This window comes from Orcinus orca, chromosome 2 (genome assembly GCF_937001465.1).
Source record: "Orcinus orca chromosome 2, mOrcOrc1.1, whole genome shotgun sequence".
Taxonomy (NCBI): domain Eukaryota; kingdom Metazoa; phylum Chordata; class Mammalia; order Artiodactyla; family Delphinidae; genus Orcinus; species Orcinus orca.
Genome location: NC_064560.1, coordinates 152,864,363 through 152,883,670, shown reverse-complemented (window position 1 = coordinate 152,883,670; position 19,308 = coordinate 152,864,363). Strand labels below are relative to the sequence as shown.

General features: G+C 41.7%; 1 protein-coding gene across 11 annotated transcripts in view; it reads right to left on the bottom strand.

Moving 5' to 3' along the window:
- The window catches only part of FRMD6 (FERM domain containing 6), a 262,742-nt gene that overhangs the window by 74,132 nt on the left and 169,302 nt on the right, over positions 1 to 19,308 (bottom strand). For 2 of the 11 annotated variants that reach the window (XM_004285597.3, XM_004285598.3), the window contains exon 1: positions 5,415 to 5,549. The exons of the other annotated variants lie outside the window; for them this stretch is intronic. The gene's annotated coding sequence lies outside the window, so the exon portion shown is untranslated. Of the gene's footprint in view, positions 1 to 5,414; positions 5,550 to 19,308 lie in introns of those variants that run through there. 11 annotated transcript variants of the gene reach the window in all.

Sequence of the window (19,308 nt, the reverse complement as noted above, 5' to 3'; positions counted from 1 at the left end):
AGCCCGCGAGCCAAAACTACTGAAGCCCACGTGCCACAACTACTGAGCCCGCACACCTAGAGCCTGTGTTCTGCAACAAGAGAAGCCACTGCAATGAGAAGCCCACGAACCACAATGAAGAATAGCCCCCGCTCACCGCAACTAGAGAAAGCCCGTGCGCAGTAACTAAGATCCAACACAGCCAAAAATAAATAAGTAAAATAAATAAATAAATGCAACCCCCAAACAGGTTAAAACTATCCTACGGCAATAAAAGTCAGAATAGTGGTCCTCCTTGGGGCAGGGATTATGACTGCAAGAAACTTGGAGCTGGGGCGGGGTGGGGGAGGGGAGGGGGGAGGGGGTGTGTGTGCCTGGTAAGGTTCTGTTTCTTGATTTGGATGCTGAGTGCCTAGATATGATCACTTTGTGCTGTATACTTCTGATCTCTGCATTTTTCTGGTTGTATGTAATTATTCAGGAACAAGTTCAAAGAAATAAAGCCACAGGGACACCCACTCCCTCCAAACAAAAGCCATCTACTAAAACTGGACAGCATAAGTACTGCTTACCTGTAGGGAGAAAATTAATTACATTTCGTTTAATGTGAATCAGACAAAGAACCACCTGAGAAGCTAAGTGAGAAATGACGTTAATTTCCTAAAATCTTCATCCAGAATCTCCTTGATTTTTATAATGATTTCCTCCCTCACATGAAACTGTGGCTATAAGGTAGTATAACATATTGCTTTTCCCTCTATCTTCATATACCAGTAAAACATTTCTGCTCAAAGTTCTATAACATATATGTACAAAGGCAGTTGTTAGAAAACATCTGAAAATATCCCAGGATAATCTAATTGGAATATGGAGGCTCAAAATAGATACTTTTTATCAGAATTATCCCAATTACCACATTAATGAAATGACTTGGTTAATGACCAAATCTCTACCTAGATTCTTGCTGTATAGATTAAACTCTGCTAGGTAAGGCCACATAGGTGGGGAAAGGCATTCCAGAAAACGCTGTGCTACAGACAACTCCAAGGAAGCTCCAGGAAACACTGCCTTCTCCTTTGCTCTGTGTCTGGTTCATCTGTGAATGTTTCGGCACCACACTTTCCTCCTTACGTTATACCAGCTGTCAGATCAGTGATTTCTTTCCCCTCCCCAATGTTCTAGGATCCCTCTTTGATCAATACGGTATACTGCATGACTGCTCCATTTGATACATATGAAAAGTGATATACACAAAGTTGCATCAGAAGTAATTACACCACTAAATCATATAAGGTAACTGGAAACACAGATTGCATGTTTTCACTCAAAACTTTATGATAACTTCAGCCAATACTGCTGTAGAGTCCCTCTGGTCCCACAGCATGGCGGGTGAGCATCAGCAGTTCTCCCAAATGCTGGAGGACTAATTTAATATTTCTCATATCATTAGAACTTAGACAAAAAATGTTTCCAGCCTATGAAATGGGAAGTGGGGTGGGGGTATAAGGGGGCAAGGGGGAGCAGAGGACAGTAATAAGCATCCAGCCCCTGAATGCAATATTTAACACCAAACTAGTGATTCAACACAAATGCAGGCAAGGTTTCCAGCATAAATATCACTCCGCAGCACTATTTCATGTTGTATACAGACCTTATAGGGCACCTTAATTCTAATCCTTTTTTTTCTCAGCTAAAAAGATCTTATTCTTTAATTTACTTTTAAATAGAAAGCTTTCCCTACTTCAGCCTTGTTCTCAATACTCATCCTTCTAAGTTTAGATTCTCCTTGCAGTTCAATGCCCAGTATTCTACTTCTTCCTTCCTCTCAAATTATCCCTTTAACTTGTTTCTACTTATTTTTATAGGCCCCCAAAGCCTCTTCCTCAGAAGAATGTGCAATTCAAATAGCCCTTGCAACTACTCCCTATATCAAAGTTTAACTACAGAGACCAACAATACCATTTTTCCTGTTTGGGTTTCAGGAAAGATACATTTTAACTAAAATTTCACCACTCATAAATTCCTTCACTAAATCTTTCCTTCCCCCCCTCCTACACTGGATTGTTTTATATACAATCACAATGTACTCAAACACCCAAAATGTATAATTATATAATCATACAAAGACTTCCTAAAAAATTATAATTTTAAATATATAACACACATCCTTTATAACTCTGGTGTTGGGAGTACAAGCTAAAAAAATACTGGAGTCTTCTTATTAGTTGTGTTTGCTGTTTCTTGTTGAGAAAGAATGGTAGAGGCTCATCATACAATTGCTATATCAGAGACCACAAACTGTTACAACAGGATTCTACTGAAGACTGTAAACACATTTAAAACTTTTTTCTTTAAAAGAAGAAAGTTGGAATTGCATAAACGAAAACCAAATCTTCTATGCTTTGCCCATAAGGATACACAATTCTTATAACTGGAGTTTTGTACCTCTTAATTAAAAAAAAAGAAAAAGAAGAATACACAATACTGAATACCTCCAGTTTCCCCATAGGCTTCATCTACCAAACCAGGGCATTTAAAAGGTTAGTATTAATGAGTAGTATGAAAAATCCATCTCTCTATAAATGCAGAAAGCTTTCTATCCTTCAGAAAACTTGAAAAAATATTAAAATGACTTCAGAGAAGGCTGGTGAAATTTAGTTCTGAACTCAGAAAACCACCTAAGGGATAATTTGTGAATGCCATCTGGGATCCAGGCAGCCTCATCAACAAAAGGGAAAACTGGTTGAGATCATCCAAATCTAAAATTCACATACATTTTTACATCTGGACTGAATTAATCTTTTCTTGGTACCGGCTTTCATGTATTAAAATAATTGTTTGCAGGTTTTAGTTTTTTTAAAAAAAAACCCATAGACTCAGAAATCAAAATCTGCAACATTCAAGTTGAAAACTACAAAGAATTCCTTTATCAAAAAAGTTAGTTGTGAGACAGGACTCATTTACACTAAACTCTGAACTTGACAGCTCAGTCAAAAACAATTCTGTTTGAAACTTTCATTTCAAGCATCTGCAGCAAAAGCCTACATGGTCTATTATGTCATAAGTTCTGAAAGCCAAAAGCTTTGTTAAGTGTAGTTAAAAGTGGAAACAAAGTTCAGAAATCAGAAAAGCTCTACAACCCGTCCCCCCTCCCCCCCCCCCCCCGGCTCAATTCAACTAGACCAGCTGAATGAGTTTCTAAAGAACTTGTAGCTAAAAATTATTACCTAGCACATTGACATTTCCCTTTCAAAAGCAGCCGTCTTCATCCTGGCCCATTCAGTTTTCCTGTAGAGCCAGGAGCATCTTAAATCTGCAAGTTCAAATTATGTATTTGAAGCTGGTAGCTTACCCCTGTTGCCCCACTAAAAAGGAGGGGGTAGAAACAGAGAAAGATTTCCTGTCCCTTAAAATGTTTGGGGCCCTGCAAGAACTGCTGATTACTGTGGTCCATCAGTGTCAGATCTCAGGCACTCTTACAAGCAATTCAAAGGGGGATGGGGGGGAGAATTAGTTCATATTACAGGCAGTCTGCTTTCTGGAAAAGATATCCTGCAGATAACTTGATACTAGATATCCCCTGGGGGACCCTTCTCATCTAATAATCCCAGAAGTCCATTTTAATATGAAATGTAAATCCAATATGTTTACAAACATACTGAAAGAGCATTCAAATGTCAGCTGTCTCATACTGTGGAGTATTTTCATTTTTAACATAATACTTTTATTTCTCAAAACCACACCCAAGGAAAAATGATTAAGTGCTAGAAGTTTTATACGACAAAGGACAACAGCCCAGGCATCTGTTTTCCTGCCTCTCTCTTCTGGTCTTCTCCCCTCCCCCACTCTCTATCCTGCAGGCAGTTTGCAGGTCTTGGTGCTTGTCAAAATTACCTTCTACAATAGTTTCAGAATGCTGTAGATTCTGAAAAACTTCTGATACTTTTAACACTGCTGAGCCTAAATTTATGCTCTGCTCTAAGAAGAGAAATCCAAAAGTCAAAAGCCTTTTTAATGACAGATGTATTACGGAAAATTTTCCCCACAAAGTTGTGATGCTGTGAAATATCAACTCCCTGAAATCACAGAAAGGAAATGACTTACATTCTTGCAAAATGAAGCCACTAGCAGTTTTATCCAACAGTATTCTCTAATCCCTAAACTACACCCTGTGGCAACGGGGAGTATTTCGTTCAAGGACTAAATTTAAATAGATGCTTATAAAACCAATAAACAAACATCGACGGGCCCCAGAGAAGAAGAGCCGGAATCCTACATGAGAAATCCAGCGAGATACTTTTTCTGCACACTCAAAAAGGCTGGAGAGCACAGGCAAGTTAAAAGAAACCCGAGAACGCTTGCTTAAGTTTTCCTTCCCCACTGCGGGCAATGCACAACTCCTAGGGGAAATACTGGCAAAACATATTTTTGCTAAGAAATCCAAACGAAAAGGGTGTCAAGGAGCTAATATTTCTTTGGACACTAGCTACACAACTGCACGGCCTGAAAATCCTCCAACTTTCATTTCAACTTTAAAATGGGCTTTATTTTGACAGCTTTCCATTTTTTCCTGCCTTCAAGAAAACGCCCTCACCATTAGGTTATGCTGTCCCGGGACTGGAGGTGCTGCTATAATCCCTGTAGACCTCACCCGGTGGCTCCCAGCTGTCCATCCCTGACAGGTCCTGGCCCTCCCAGATCAGCAGCTGGGGGTCTCCTCTGCCCCGGGCCGGGCCTGCGCTCCGACAGCTCCTCCAGCAACCCAAATTCTGCAGGCCGCGCCCCCCACTCGCATCCCACCAAGGCCCCCTTCCGGCGTCGCCGAGCCCGAACTCAGTCTCCGGCTCCCCCGGCTAAGGGACGATGAGGCAGACCTCGCGCCTCAGGTCCCCTCCCGCAGTCGGGCTGCCCGGGCCGGCGCGCGCACAACAGGCGGCACCCAGGAATTCGGGGCTCGGGGGCTGGCGCCGCCGCCGGGTCACAGAGACAGGGCGCGAAGGGCAGGCGCCCCCAGCCCAGGGCGCCGGCGACCACCGGGAAGCCGAGCGCGCGCACCGTGCCCGGGGGCGCAGCCCGCAGCCCCGGCCGGCCTCCCGCCCTCGCCGCAGACGCGGCCCCGGAGCTCCGCTCCTCCCCCGCCGCCCGGCTCAGCTGCCCCGGGGCCCCGTCCTCCCTTCCCGGCGTGGGCGAGCTCCGACTCGCGGAAAAGCGACCTTCCAGCCCGGTGCCCGACGCCCAGAGCCGAGGCAGCGACGAGAAGGCGAAGAAAGACGCAGAGAAGGGGACACCGCCTGGGCTGGGGCTCGCGACTTCCAGAAGCCCTCCTGAAGTCCCGTCCAGCCACCGCCACCCGGCCGGCAAGGGGCACAGTGAGCGGCCGGGGCGCGGTGGCCGGGCTCGGGGGGCGTCCTGGGGAGCCGGGTTCCTGGTCTTACCTCAGAGAAAGCTCGCAGCACCAGGCGTCGGACTCCCGTCAGCTCTCAGTGCCTTCCTGCGGCCGCCACGCCTGCCCCACTGCTCTCAGCCCCTTGGCCTGGGCAGCCGGACGAGCGCTCCGCGTCCGCCCCGCCCCTCGCCCACGCCTCCCGCCCCGCCCCCCTGAAACTCCACCCCCGTCGACCCAGAGGTGGTGGGGGCGGTGGCAGAGCCGCGGGAGCGGAGCTTGCGGCAGCACGTGGAGCGCCTGCAGGCCCCGCCCCGGGCCCAACCAAGCGTCCTGCGGAGGGGTGCCGCGAGTCAGGGGCGGGAGAAAGCCGAGGGCGCCGCGCTTCCGGGGTTAGGGAGGGAGGCGAGCCGCAGACGGATTCTGTGTTAGGACCGCGGCGATCTAGGCCTTTCGCCGCGTGACGGAGACGGAGGCGCGAGGGGACACTGTCAGCTACCTCCCTTCTGGCCTAATGGCCCCTTCCGACGCGCGGACCCCCACTCCCGGGATCGCTCCCTCCGGAGCCCAGTTGGGCTGGCCGGGGGCGGCAATTTGGTCTGATCTTCGTCTTATTAATTCGGAGCGACTGTGGGGAGGCCACTGAGAGAGGAGGCGGCCTCAGCGGAGGAGGCTTTGTGATTCCTTGCTCCCTCCCGTCCTCCTGTCTCGAACCCACCTGCCCACCCACTACTCAGGACGCCGCTCTTTCGCGGGTTTTATGCTGGATGGAGGGGGCGCTGCCGAGGAAGCCAAGCCTCCCCCGCTAACTCTGCCTCTCCACGTCTTCAGGTAGACAAGGCCTCTCTATCCGCTGTGGTTTTAGTGCCAGTGACCTCTCAGAAATTATATTTGCCCGCTCTCGATGGTAGCCGAGGGTCAGCGCGTGATGCGAAGGGCCAGTGGAAGATATTTTTTATGGCACTAAGACTCAGGACAGGAGATGGAGATTTCTTTGCCACTTTTAGTTGTTGGTTCTAGGAAAGGGTGAGTTACGCTTCTCCAGTCAGCCTGCGCCAACTGGACCAGCTTCGGGGAACTGGAGACGAAGAGAGAACCAGCCTCCACCTGGCCCCCAGGCCCGCGACCCACAGAGCTCCAACCCTCCCACCCCTAGCCCCCCGGGCTTATACCCTCCTAGGTGTTCTGTTGCCTGCTGACCCGGTGAGCCCTGGCCAGGGGCGGCGGTAACGCCCCACAGGGCCCCTCACTAAAGGAGCAATGGGGTGGGTCTGGATGTGACAAGGAGACAAGGAAGCAGAGGACCTAAGAAAGGACACCACCCCAGATCAGACTGATGCTAACAGAAGCCAGATTTAAAATTGCCCTGCTCTTTTGATCCAAACATAAATGTATAAAGCTAGCTGTTATTGATTGAAAGTATGCCTGTGTGCCTTGTTTGCATGGCAAAAGAAATTCCGTTTTGTGTTCACAGCTGAAGGTTCCTTGGAATAGTTGTCTTATTCACAGCTTTTACATCTTGGGAACCATGACATTAGAACTGAATATTAGGAACGGTAATCTTTTTTGTCTTTCCACAATTGAAAATTCATTCGGAGCTCATTTCAGATAAAGCAGAACAGTTTCTAAGCCTATTGCACTCATGATTTAAAGTCATGACTCCCGTTACGGGAAGGAGGACAAGAACCATGTTCCAATGACTGCCTTTTAAATTATGTGTATTTAATTAACAGACTAAATTTAAATTTTTGTTTAGTAGTTGATTACAATGTTGGCATTTAAAAAGTGGAGGATTATACTTTTTCTCTCATTTTTGTCTTTAATATGCATTCAGAATAAGTGCATATTGAACAGTAGTTGTTAAGGTCTTAAATTAATTTGATGTGAGACAAGTGAGGAATTTAATACTGTCTTGGAAAAAAGTTCCTAAATCAGATTTTTTTTCAGGCTTCATGCATAAAAATCTAGCAGATAAAGAATAACATATTGTTAGATTGTAAAACATTGCTGCAATATGAAATGAATAGGTAACCCAAGGAGCAAAATATTTTAAATATGATATCACTTATATGTGGACTCTAAAAAAATCCCAAACTCATAGATATAGAGGACAGACTGGTCAGTTGCCAGAGGAAGGGATAAGTGGGAGTGGTCAAAATGGATGAAGGTGTTCAAAAGGTACAGACTTTCAGCTATAAGGTAAATAAGTACTGGGGATGTAACATACAGCATGGTGACTAAAGTTTAAAACAACGTATTGTATATTTGAAAGTTGCTTAGAGGGTAGATCTTGAAAGTTAACATGCATGCACACACAGAATTTGTAACTATATGAGGTGATAGATGTTAACTTATATTGTGGTAATCATTTCACCATCTATAAGTATATCAAACCTTCATGCTGTATACCTGAAACAAATAAAATGTTATATGTCAATTATATCTCAACAAACCTGGAAAAATGGTGAATTTTATGTTATATATCTTTTACCACAATGAAAAAATCATATTATCACTCCTACTAATAAAAAGAAGCTACAATTACATTGAAAACAGAAAGAAATCAATAAACCTCTCAGGATATATAAGGCAAAAAAATAAAAAATATAAACCTCTTTTTTAAAACATGCGTTTAAGCTTGGGTTTATTGTCTAGAATTTGATTATAGCAAAACTTACTGTATGAATTTTTTTAATCATAATGATCATGTTAACAGCATGAATACCATGATAAACATAGACTCTTAACATGATACACTTTGTAAACTAAGTACTTTATTTATTTATTTATTTATTTTGACCGCGCCACGTGGCATGTGGGATCTTAGTTCCTGGACTAGGGATTGAACCCCTGCCCGCTGCGTTGGAAGCACGGAGTCTTAACCACTGGACCTCCAGGGAAGTCCCAACTAAGTACTTTAAAACTCTTAAAAATCAGTTTTATAAACCCCTGAATCATAAAATTCGGAAAGGATTGCTTTGGAAAACAACGCATAATCCACTCAAGATGGAAATGGAACTAAGAAAGGATGGGTTGTTTTAGATGTTTCTTATCACAGGAAACATTTTTCTGTGCTTATTACAATAAAGAATGAAGTTTTGTAGGTAATCAAAGTTATATTTTATGATTCTTTTTGATGTTGAGATATAGATTTATTTTCATTGGTATGATGAGATGTTTTCCTAAATAAGAGACATTGCCCAACAAGTGAAACATTATCCTAAAACACATCTTAAACTAATACTTTCTCCATAGCATATAAATATTAACATAACTGTATGTTTTTGCTTTACTTTTATTAGGAAGAAGTTATTCGTTCCATGAATTTATTTATTGAGTACGCCCTTACACTAAGCACAGGGTGAGACTCTGGGATTCAGACCTAAACATAGACTCTTGGAGTAGTTTGAGGGAACAGGTGAGCAGGTAAACAGATACAATATACTTTTTACTACTTGCTGTGGTAGAGATATGCAGGAGGAGTAATGGGAAGGCCTAGAACCTTCAGGGAGGGCTTCAGACATACCCTGTCAACTGAGATGGGAAGGATGAAGGACAGTTTGGGAACAAGTTGGCTGAGGTGGCGGTTCTCAAACTTGGCAGCATATTGCAACCACCTGGGGACTTTAAAAAGAACTCCTGATGCCTGTGTACCAGGCATGTGATTTAATTGGCCTGGGATGTGACCTGGGCTTGGGAGTGTTTTCAAAATTCCCAGATTATCCTAAGTGGAGACACATGTGGGAACCATGGGTTAGGGTATCTTAGGAAGAGAGCACAGAATGAGCAGGTGCACGGAGACATGGTTTTAAAGGACAGTGGCCATAGCCTCATTTTGGAATTGAAGAGGCTTAAGCTTTGGTGGGTGATAGTTACACACTTTTATGGAAGAAACACAGTTATATAGAAAACTAAGAGATGTGAACTGCTATAATTTACATTCCTTTGTAAGTATTGATATTTTCCAAACACCAGAATAGTACGTTAAGAATTAAGATGAGTTCAGTATGTTAGAAGAAAAAAGCTTAGTTATTTTTCATCTTTTATACATAATTCAAGGGAATTTAGGACTTACCATATGTTTTAATGCTGAAATATAAATTCTAGTCAAAGGGAGAAGCCAGTAATTTGACATATTAGCTTTTAAAGAATACTTTCCCTAAATTAAATACTGTTCATCATTCTGGCTGAAGGTCATAATAAAGAAATTAGGTTCCTTTTTCTTTTTGGTAATTACTGAAGTTCATTGAAAAAGCAAAACAAAATGCATTTTAAAGCAAAATAAATTTAAGTAAGTCCTACTCTAATGTCTTAAATGTCCCTTTAGCTAATGTATATCACTTTGAAAGAAAAAAAGAATCACTTGTGGAAACAAATAGTGCAGTGATGTAGTCCTGGTTTTCACTGACTAAAACTCAAAGTGCCCTTTTTATTATTCTCAGCTAGTATATAAATTGTGTTCTGTAAAATAAAAACACCAAAAGATATTTTAATTCTCAAGGAAAGGCAGGAGAATTGATTAACAGTCATTTAATCCAGCTGTCTCATTATTATGTACCAGGAATCCCTAACCAGGACTAGAAAAAATTACATTTGACCCCTGAACAGCACAAGTTCGAACTGCACAGATCCACTTAAATGTGGATTTTTTTTCAATAGTTAATACTACAGTACTACAGGATCTGCTATTGGTTGAATCTGCAGATATGGAACTGCAGATACAGAGAAACCAGACACATGGAGGAACTGAGGGTATATGTGTATACGTGGAGGGCCAACTATATACTTGGATCTTTGCACAGAGGGCTGGTTCTCCTAAATCCCACCCCACACCCCTCGGTTGTTCAAGGGTCAATTGTATCTTGCAGAGACAGCACAGCATTGGGATTAATATTATGTACCTCTAATTCAGGAAGATTTACCTTTACCCAATTTAGAGATACAAACTTGAAAAACATCTGCATTCATTAAATTCTGTTCTCTTGGACATCAAATTTTGAGACACTATTTTTAAATAGGTTAATTTGATTATCCTGGGACAGAGTCTGGTTTTAATACAGTATATAAAAGTTTACAGGAGGTACATTTGAAGAACTTCTTTCTATTCTGTTATGGTTTTAGTTTCATCACAGACACCACATTCCAATTCCTTGAGGGCTTGAATTCTTGAATACTCCAGACAAAAGTTTCCAGAAGACTGGGGACGGGCAGGCCAGGCCCTTTACTCCTGAGGAGAGGCCGTTCTAAGTGGTACAGCGGAGGTATTAGCTACACAAGGTAGGAGAGCCCAGCACAGAGAACTGCACTGAGATCTTGGAATTAAGTGTGAAAAGAGCACTGCTGCCTTATGCATGGGCTTCACATTCTAGAGAAGACTGAGGACAGGTAGAAGGGCCCTCATACCAAAAACTGTCTAGTAGAAGGGACAAGACAAGGGGTAGACTGCCTACAGTATAAAACCTGCTGATGTATGCCGCCTGTGTGTTTATATAATGGGCCTTTAAGGTCCCAGAGCAGTTTTTCAGTTCCGATTCCTTGATTACTCTCCGAAAAGCTGAAAGAAAACATTCCTACCCCCCAGAGATGGAAGGCAACGCCCTCCACTCCCCACTGGGGGAGACAGATGAGAAAGGATAAGAAGTAGGACTCTGGTGACAGACTGGTTACTCTTGAGTTATGCCTCGGGCACACTCTGATGATCTTTATCTGGGATAGTATTCTAGGTGGTGTCACTTTGAAACACAAATGATAACAGTACAGATGTCACTGAAATTCTCTTCCATATTTAAATGCCATCTTATCGATTTGTGCCTGAGACACATGAAACATACTGAACTAGAACGGGGGAGGTATGAACGTCCATCTTCCCAAACGAATACAGACTTACAGCCTGGCTGATTCTGGCTTTCTTGAGGGAAAGTCCATTTATGAAGAAGGTTTAAAATCTGTTCAGTCTGTTTTAATTTGGTTACCTTGAGTAGACTGTAGGCATAACAAACATGCTCTTAAACTTGATTTTAGTTGCTTAAAAAAGAATGATGGATAAAAGTGCAAATAAGATGTGCTTGCTCTGGAATTTCACAGGAGATTCACTGAGGCTAAAGGACTCTGGTGGTGGGGCCTCCAAGAGACAGCCCTACCCATCTGCAGTGGTTGGGATTTTCGTTATAACACAAGGTCCTGGCGTGCTGGTTATTATTAACTGGTAGGATAAAAGGGAAAAAGTATTTGTGAACATGCACATTAGATTGATGTTTCCCTTTCACCTGATCCTAGTTTAGAAACAAAACCTACATTCACTCTTTTTTGGCTTGCCTGTGGAATCTAATGCCAAAAAAATCTTAAGAAATTCTTCTGCAGGCAAAGCAGTGGTTCCATTTTTCTTTTTCAAGGGGAGTCTAATATATCATTCTGTTAGCCTAAACAGAATTCTTATGCTCTAGTTCTTTGAAGAAGGGACACTGGTAATTAGACTATGGAGTTGGAATTAGGAATCACGGATTTGAGATTGTTCTCAAAGGACCTCAGACCCTGAAGTTTAGTTTTGACAGGCCAGGAGAATAAAGTGCTGGTTGGTAGCACTCTTAACTAGATCTTGCTTTGAAGGTAAAACCATTTGGGGTTGGGGGGGGAAAAGGCTTTCTTAAACTTGCTTTCTGTTAAAAACTTTTAATAAAGTATTTGTGATTCATATGTCATTAAGCCAAATATTCTATGTGATTTCTTGAGCAGAAAAACAGAATCAGCAAATTAATGACTTTCTCTTCTGCCTACAGTTCTATATTGGATCATAATTTTTGTCACTTTCACCCCAATTTCTTAAATAATGGGGATATATACCTACTACATGATAATTTTATATATGTACAGACTTAATATACAAATGAATATAAAATATTTTATTATCACATCACTTATTTTTTTGGTAGCATTTTCACCATCTGAAATTATTTATGAATATGTTCACTTGTTTGTCAACTATCTCTCCGTTTAGAATATAAGCTTCATGTAAGCACATATCTAACCTCTCTGACTGCTGTGGCCCCAGCATCTAGAACAGTGTCTGGTACATATTTGTTAAATGACTGAATCCCATAAACTATGCGTAGGGAGGGTATGTATTTATGTATGTGTGTGTGTGTGTGTATGTGTGTGTGCGTGCGCGCGCACACACAAGCGCACACGGCTGCTTTGAGAGTGAGGTGGAGAAAAGAGAGAAGGCACTGAGACGAGAATGGGAGAGGATTAACATTTGCTGAGATGGTTCTTGGACACATATCCCAGGTAATGATGAGAAAGAATCAATCCCTTAAGAAGACTTTTGGTTGATTTGAATGGGACATCATACATCAGCCAGTTTACCTAATGTTTATATTTAAAGTATAAACATATGGTATAATTATCAATGTTCTGTCTCTACTGATATTCCTGGATGTGTACTTTATTTCTGTGTGAGCCTTCCCCCTGCCTTTAACTACTCACCTACTGCCTTTTGAGATAGCAAGAAGAACGTTAGAGGGATTTTACTAGAGCAGTTAATCAATTATTGAATTCCTTGCCAACAAAACATTTTGATGAGATACCCTTGGGAACACAGTGGTTTGAGTTGATCAAGAGGAAACGAAGTGGCCTTGCTTCCATTCCTTTCTGGATTCCCCCACCTCCATGTGAAGTTTAACTGGACCTTGTGTCATCTGGAGCTGCTCCATCTCTGAACACTGGAAACTGCTTTGTCCACCACATCCTGCCCTTCCACCTCTCCCACCAGAGCCGTTGTTTGACCTTGAGACTTTCAGTCACCAACCCGCACCCACCTCCCAGTTCCTTCAGTTTATTAGCTGTTTTGGGCTTCCCTTCTTAAGCTTTGAGTTTAATGCCTGGGCTTACCATTTTGAATATATCCTCCCCTTAGTCTCAACGTCCCATATCTCTTTGACCTTCTAATGCAGCTTTCTTAACAATCCCCAAATTCAGGTCAACTCAGTCATCAGTGTTCTTGCATTTTGCTTTAAAGTCACTGAGGAAGATTAAGGAAAATCAAATAAATGAGTCAGTCACATCACCAAGACAACAGTTGTGTCAGTGGAGTGCTCACAGATGTTTGGTCAACATTTTACTCATTCCTGGTTGGCTTCCTTTTCCTTTCACCACAGTGATCATTCAGATTTTTATGGCTCTTAAGTCCCTCATCCTTCTCTGAAACGCTGCCACTCTCAAGAGTCGATCTAGCTTGACCCTTGGCTGGTCATTGGTCTAAGAGGTTTATAAGTATTACCTCATTGAATCCTCATGACAGCCTTTTGACGGAGGAACTGTCATTATCCCTGGTTTACAGATGCCCAAGATCTTAAAGAAAACAAGTGGTTGTGCCAGGATCTGAACTCAGGAAATCTGACTCCAAGCTCATGCTTTCTCCCTAAATTGCCTTACTTCTGGTGCAGAGTTGATCAGGCATCTTCTCACTTGGGCTTTAGTCCTCTCCACTTCCAAGCTTCCATTATCTTCCTCTTAGGCCATTCTCTCCTGACTCTTCTCAGTCAATTTCCTCCTACCAAAGCTCTGTATCTCAAGTCCCCCCAGCTGCTTGAGGGCCTTCTCCATCATTCGTTTATTCACTTAGCAAATTCTTATTAAGTACCTATTGCGTACCAGGTGTTGGGGACACAGAGGTAAACGACACCTAGTCTCCCATCCTGTAGTTAAATTTCAGTTATCCACTCTCCCTCTTAAATATCCAATATCTGACCCTCTCCTAGACCCTTCTTTCCACCTACAGAATGTTGAAGTCACTGTATATTTCACACTACATCTAGCACCAATCCTGACAAGGCAGCACGTATGTGTTAGACAGGTAGATGAACAATTCCAGGTAAAGTCATCAAGGTTTAGAAGTTTGTTCTTAGTCCTCCTTCTGAAAAGTGGTCCACTTGAGGTGATCTGAGCAGACCTGGGAAGGTTCTGAAAACCAACCTTTTGTATGTATGTATGTACGTTATGTATGTATGTATGTATTTCTGTGGCTGTACCGCATGGCATGTGGGATCTTAGTTCCCTGACCAGGGATGGAACCTGTGCCCCCTGCGGTGGAAAATGCAGAGTCTTAACTACTGGACTGCCAGGGAAGTCCAACCTTTTGTCATTATTGACTGACTAGTTGCATTTTAGCTGAAAGTATTCCCACAAAGTTAACCTCAGACTGATACCTATACAAGAATAGGTACAAGTTTAAGCCTTGTATTCTGCGATTGTGGGAAGAAAGATACAAGGTCTTATTACAGGAAGTTCATTTTTAAGGGGGGAGATATATATTTTTGAGATAAGGCACTTTTCAACCCCCTATTTTGCCACTTCTAATCTGGTGGTTCTCAATCAGTATGTGACTTTTGCCCCTCCAGAAATATTTGGCAGTGTCTGGAGACATGTTTAGTTGTCACAGTGCGGTGGGGGATGCATGGTGAGATGGGTGATACTACTGGTATCTAGTGGGTAGAGGCTAGGGATGCTGCTAAACATCCTACAGTGTAGGGTACCTCATGATAAAGCATTATTGCCCCTAGTTGAGAACCGCTGATCTAAAGGGTGAACTTGACTGGTACATTTAGGTGCCCTGTGAGTTGGGATGAGGGGAGGTTCCCATCTAGGGATGCTGGCTGAGCCTATTGAAGGTCTGTTGAAAAGAGTGGAGGTGAGGGATCATTTGGGACCAACAGAGTGAGGCATTTAGGCTCGGTTTCTCCATCTACTCTTCTAACTTTACCTGGATCTCTTTCTCAGCCCCAAGACTTGATACACATTTTATGTCTTCCTGTATCACCTTTATTAAGTATACAGTGATTTTTGAGAGGGAAAGAAAATAGGATAATCTTTTTATCTGATGAAAGCATTGTTTGCATTAGCATAATTTCTATCTCTGGCTATAAAATTTCTAAGGTGGTAGAACACATGCTCTTTGTCAGCCGAGGTATGGCAAGATTTATCTCAATTCATATTAAATGATAGTGATGTCAGAGAAGAAAAAAGTTGGAAACACTAAAGCTTTTCACTTCAGTGAAGAATCAACTTACTGAACTAAAATTAGTCTTAAGGAAAAGTTATATTAATAAAGTATAAACTTTATAATTTAACCAGACCTGACTAGTTATTAGTTCTCACAATGAATAATTGTAATTGCTTAAATAATTTGCTAAATTTTATTTTAAAATAGTGTGATAGAAATGCACTTAATAGATTAAATATTAAAAATTGTTTTGAACAAATAGCTATTGACAAATACTACATAGAAATGAACTTTGAAAGGATTATTAGGGCTATCAAAAATTATTTGCATAGGGACTTCCCTGGTGGTGCAGTGGTTGAAAGTCCGCCTGCCGATGCAGGGGATACGGGTTTGTGCCCCGGTCTGGGAAGATCCCACATGCCGCGGAGCAGCTGGGCCCGTGAGCCATGGCCGCTGAGCCTGCGCGTCCGGAGCCTGTGCTCCGTAACGGGAGAGGCCACAACAGTGAGAGGCCTGCGTACCGCAAAAAAAAAAAAAAAAAAAAAAAATTGCATAAATCATATTGATCACATTCATATTGACTACAGCCACTTCCTTATCTCTATATTTCCCTACATTATTCTTCATATCACTAGCATTTTAAAATAAAGAATATATATGTAGGTACTCAAGTATATTCAAATTCTCATGAAAGCAAAACCCAAGAAAAATAGCTTTAAAAAGACATCAGTAAGTACCTTTTATAAATATTGCCCAATTTCCACTTAGACTTATTAGCTGATTTATTTTAAATAGTGGTTTCCAAACCCCTAAGTGTATCAGAACCATTTAAGAACTAGTGACAGGGCTGGGAATCTCAAAAAAAGTAACAAACTCTCCAGATGATTCTGACACTCATTTGTGACCAGTTGCTCTGTTAATACCGATGCTAAAGTAAGATTTAAATGAAGAGGCCAGATTAAAGATACTTTTGAAATGTTTCATTTGAAAGCCCCAAAATACTTTAGGTACTGTTACTCCACCAATTCATTTTATCCAATGAATAAAAATGTGTGTTGGTGGGGAGGTAATGTGTTAAGATGTGTTAGTAATCTTTTTATCACAATAAGGACATTGATGTCAGTGCATCCAATTCAAATTCACAAAGGGTTGCCTATTTTTAATTTTCTGTGATGTGACTGGAGTAACTAAAACTGTGATCATTAGTTTGGTCAATAGGAAGCTGCTGACCTTAAACAAATAGACTGCCAATTATTTCTCCAGCAAAAATGGGCTTACTCAGGACCAGCAAAGCATTGCCATTCGGGGTCTGCACCCATGGTGAGTCACTTGCAAGTCCCACACAACAGGGAGAGGAGATCTCTTTCATAAAGGGGAAAAGGAAGTTGGGAGGGTTATAGTAAACAGAGTCCATTGGAGCAACTGAGAGTTCAAAGTATAGTGGCTTTTCATTGGCTGAGTCTCTCATTGGCTGAGCTCTCGCCAGGCAAGAAGAGGAAGTCTTTCTTCTTCCTTTTGGGCTCTGCTATCGTTGTAGGGCATTTTAACCCAACTCTAGTTCAACTCAGGTTTCTGTTTATTAATTTTTACAAAGTCATTCAACTAAAGATAAAGCAATAGAGACTACCAGTCTTAATAATGTGAATAACATGAATAACGCATCTTCGGAAACATCACAATAACATTAAGTCCCCAGAAACTTCCACATGAATCTAATAGCATGTAAATGAATCAGAGTCTTAACTAACATTTCTGTAAATATGCTGCAGGGCAGCTCTGAGAATATAGACTGAACAGAATATATAAGCATCCCAGTTTTTATTTCTTCCCATTTCATAGCTTTGCTCTTTTAATGCTGCCTGATAAACATCTATATATTTCATGCCCACTGCACTGGCCCACTCAGGGCTTTGGAAGGTGACCGACACCTCATGGATAAGTGCAAGCCTGCATGGATAGATACTGTTTTGTTCTATGAATGACGAGTGACTTCAAAAGAGTGGTTTCCAGGAATAAAATAAAATGACAGTTGATGGTTTATTATTTACTGTGTTGCAGGTACTGTGGCAAGGGTTTTAAATTTATTATCTCATTTAATCATAGCAGTCACCCCCTGAGATAGGTACCATCACAATTCCTACTTCACAAATAAGGAAACCAGGGCACAGACAACATACCCAAATACAAAATGCCCCTTAGTATTAGAGTTTGTAAATAATTTTTTTAAAGCAAAATGGAAAAGTCACATTTTGCATCTGCATTCAATACAATTTTTAAAACCTGACACTAGAGTGTCCACTTTTTAGCAAAGTGTTTGATTTTTCAGACAGCAAGCTATGGTATCAGAAAACTTTGAGAAATACCCAAGATCTGTGCCCACTCAAAGGTGTGCAAACCCAGATTTGAAACAGGAAGGGCTGGGGACAAAATTCTCAGCCCTGTTGCCAGTGGACAGATGTATTTTTAAATAATTATAAAGAATTAAATGAATTTATAAAGAATTATATATCATTTGACAAGAAGGTGTCAATAGGGCAGTGCCTGATGGCACCCCTTCCACCCTAACAGCTTAAGTTTGTCCGGGTTTTAAACTGATAAACTGAAGGAAGAATGACAAAGCTCTCAGGTAAGTTGCCATTGTCTCTGCATTCTATCTGCAGCCTGGCTTTTCCCCTTCGGGTTTCCAGTTACTTCATCTGAGCCACACACACAACACAAAGGAGAGAGTTGGACAGTGCAGGGTCCATGTAGGGAACTGATGGCAGTCCCTGGAATCACCTTTGCCTTTCGTTCCTATGGTTTTGTTTATCATTGCTAGAGCCGAGCTGTAAATGTAGCACGCGACAGGAGCCTCCTCTGTCAGCTGTGGCTCCCAGAGTGACCGTCAGCCCTGCCCCGACAGTCTCTAGGAGGAATGCGAACAATGCAGAACCACCCACAGCTGGAGGCTTCCAGTCTGAATGGGGTGGTAGGGACCGAATTACTGTTCCCACTGATGTTGAGGATAAGGATCGGGCACCATGCTATCCTATCTCACTCCAAACCCACGGAAAGAATTTGGCAAACGTTCCATTTCTTAAATCAGAGATTTCCCCATTACTCTTCGCCAACTTGGAGAACTAAAAGTCCTTGAGTTTCAGGAAAAGCCAGGCATTAAAACCTTTTGAGAGATTTGGGGAGAGATGAGTTAAATTGGAATGATTTTTTTAAATGGTTTTAGATGGATTTATGGATTACCTTCCCAAAGATATAAAGATATCAACTTGTCTTGTGAATTTAATCTTTAGCCGCAGTTTTTGATATTGCCCCCATTACTTGTAATTCCTACTTCAAACTAAAATCCCTCTAGCTTTGTGACTTATGCTAATTAACAAGGAAAAAAAATGTTTTCCCTGTTCTCCATTCCCTTGAAGCTTGTTTTTAGATACCGGGCACTGCAAGTGTGTGCGGTTGGGCAAAATGTTATTGCTAACTGTACTGTTCTGGCTGATTACATGCCATTTGCTTGATGTCAGTTTTTTCCCCCAGCAACTATTTCCAGCCAGTGGTATCACTCTTATGCATTATGCTTCCAAAAAAAAAAATTGCACAAATATGTTTCTAAAATAAAGGAATGACACATACATTTAACATCATTCATTAACATACGAAATGGGGGCACGTCAGTTGTAGAGTAAAACCAGATTTCAAAGGATTTTGATTTAATGGTTGTGAATTCAAATGTTCATTCTTTCCCTTAAATAGGAGACATATTCATATAAATTTCCTGTCAGTAATTTTAAAGAAAAACAAACATTTATTTTTTAAAATGTAAAATACAATTACTGTTTACTTAAAATGTTTATGAATGTGAGGAAATAGTTCAAAATGAATATGGCCTTTTCTTCCCTATGGTGTCTCCATCTTTTCATCCCCAGCCCTCTTGGGGAACAGGGTCTCTCCTCTTCCC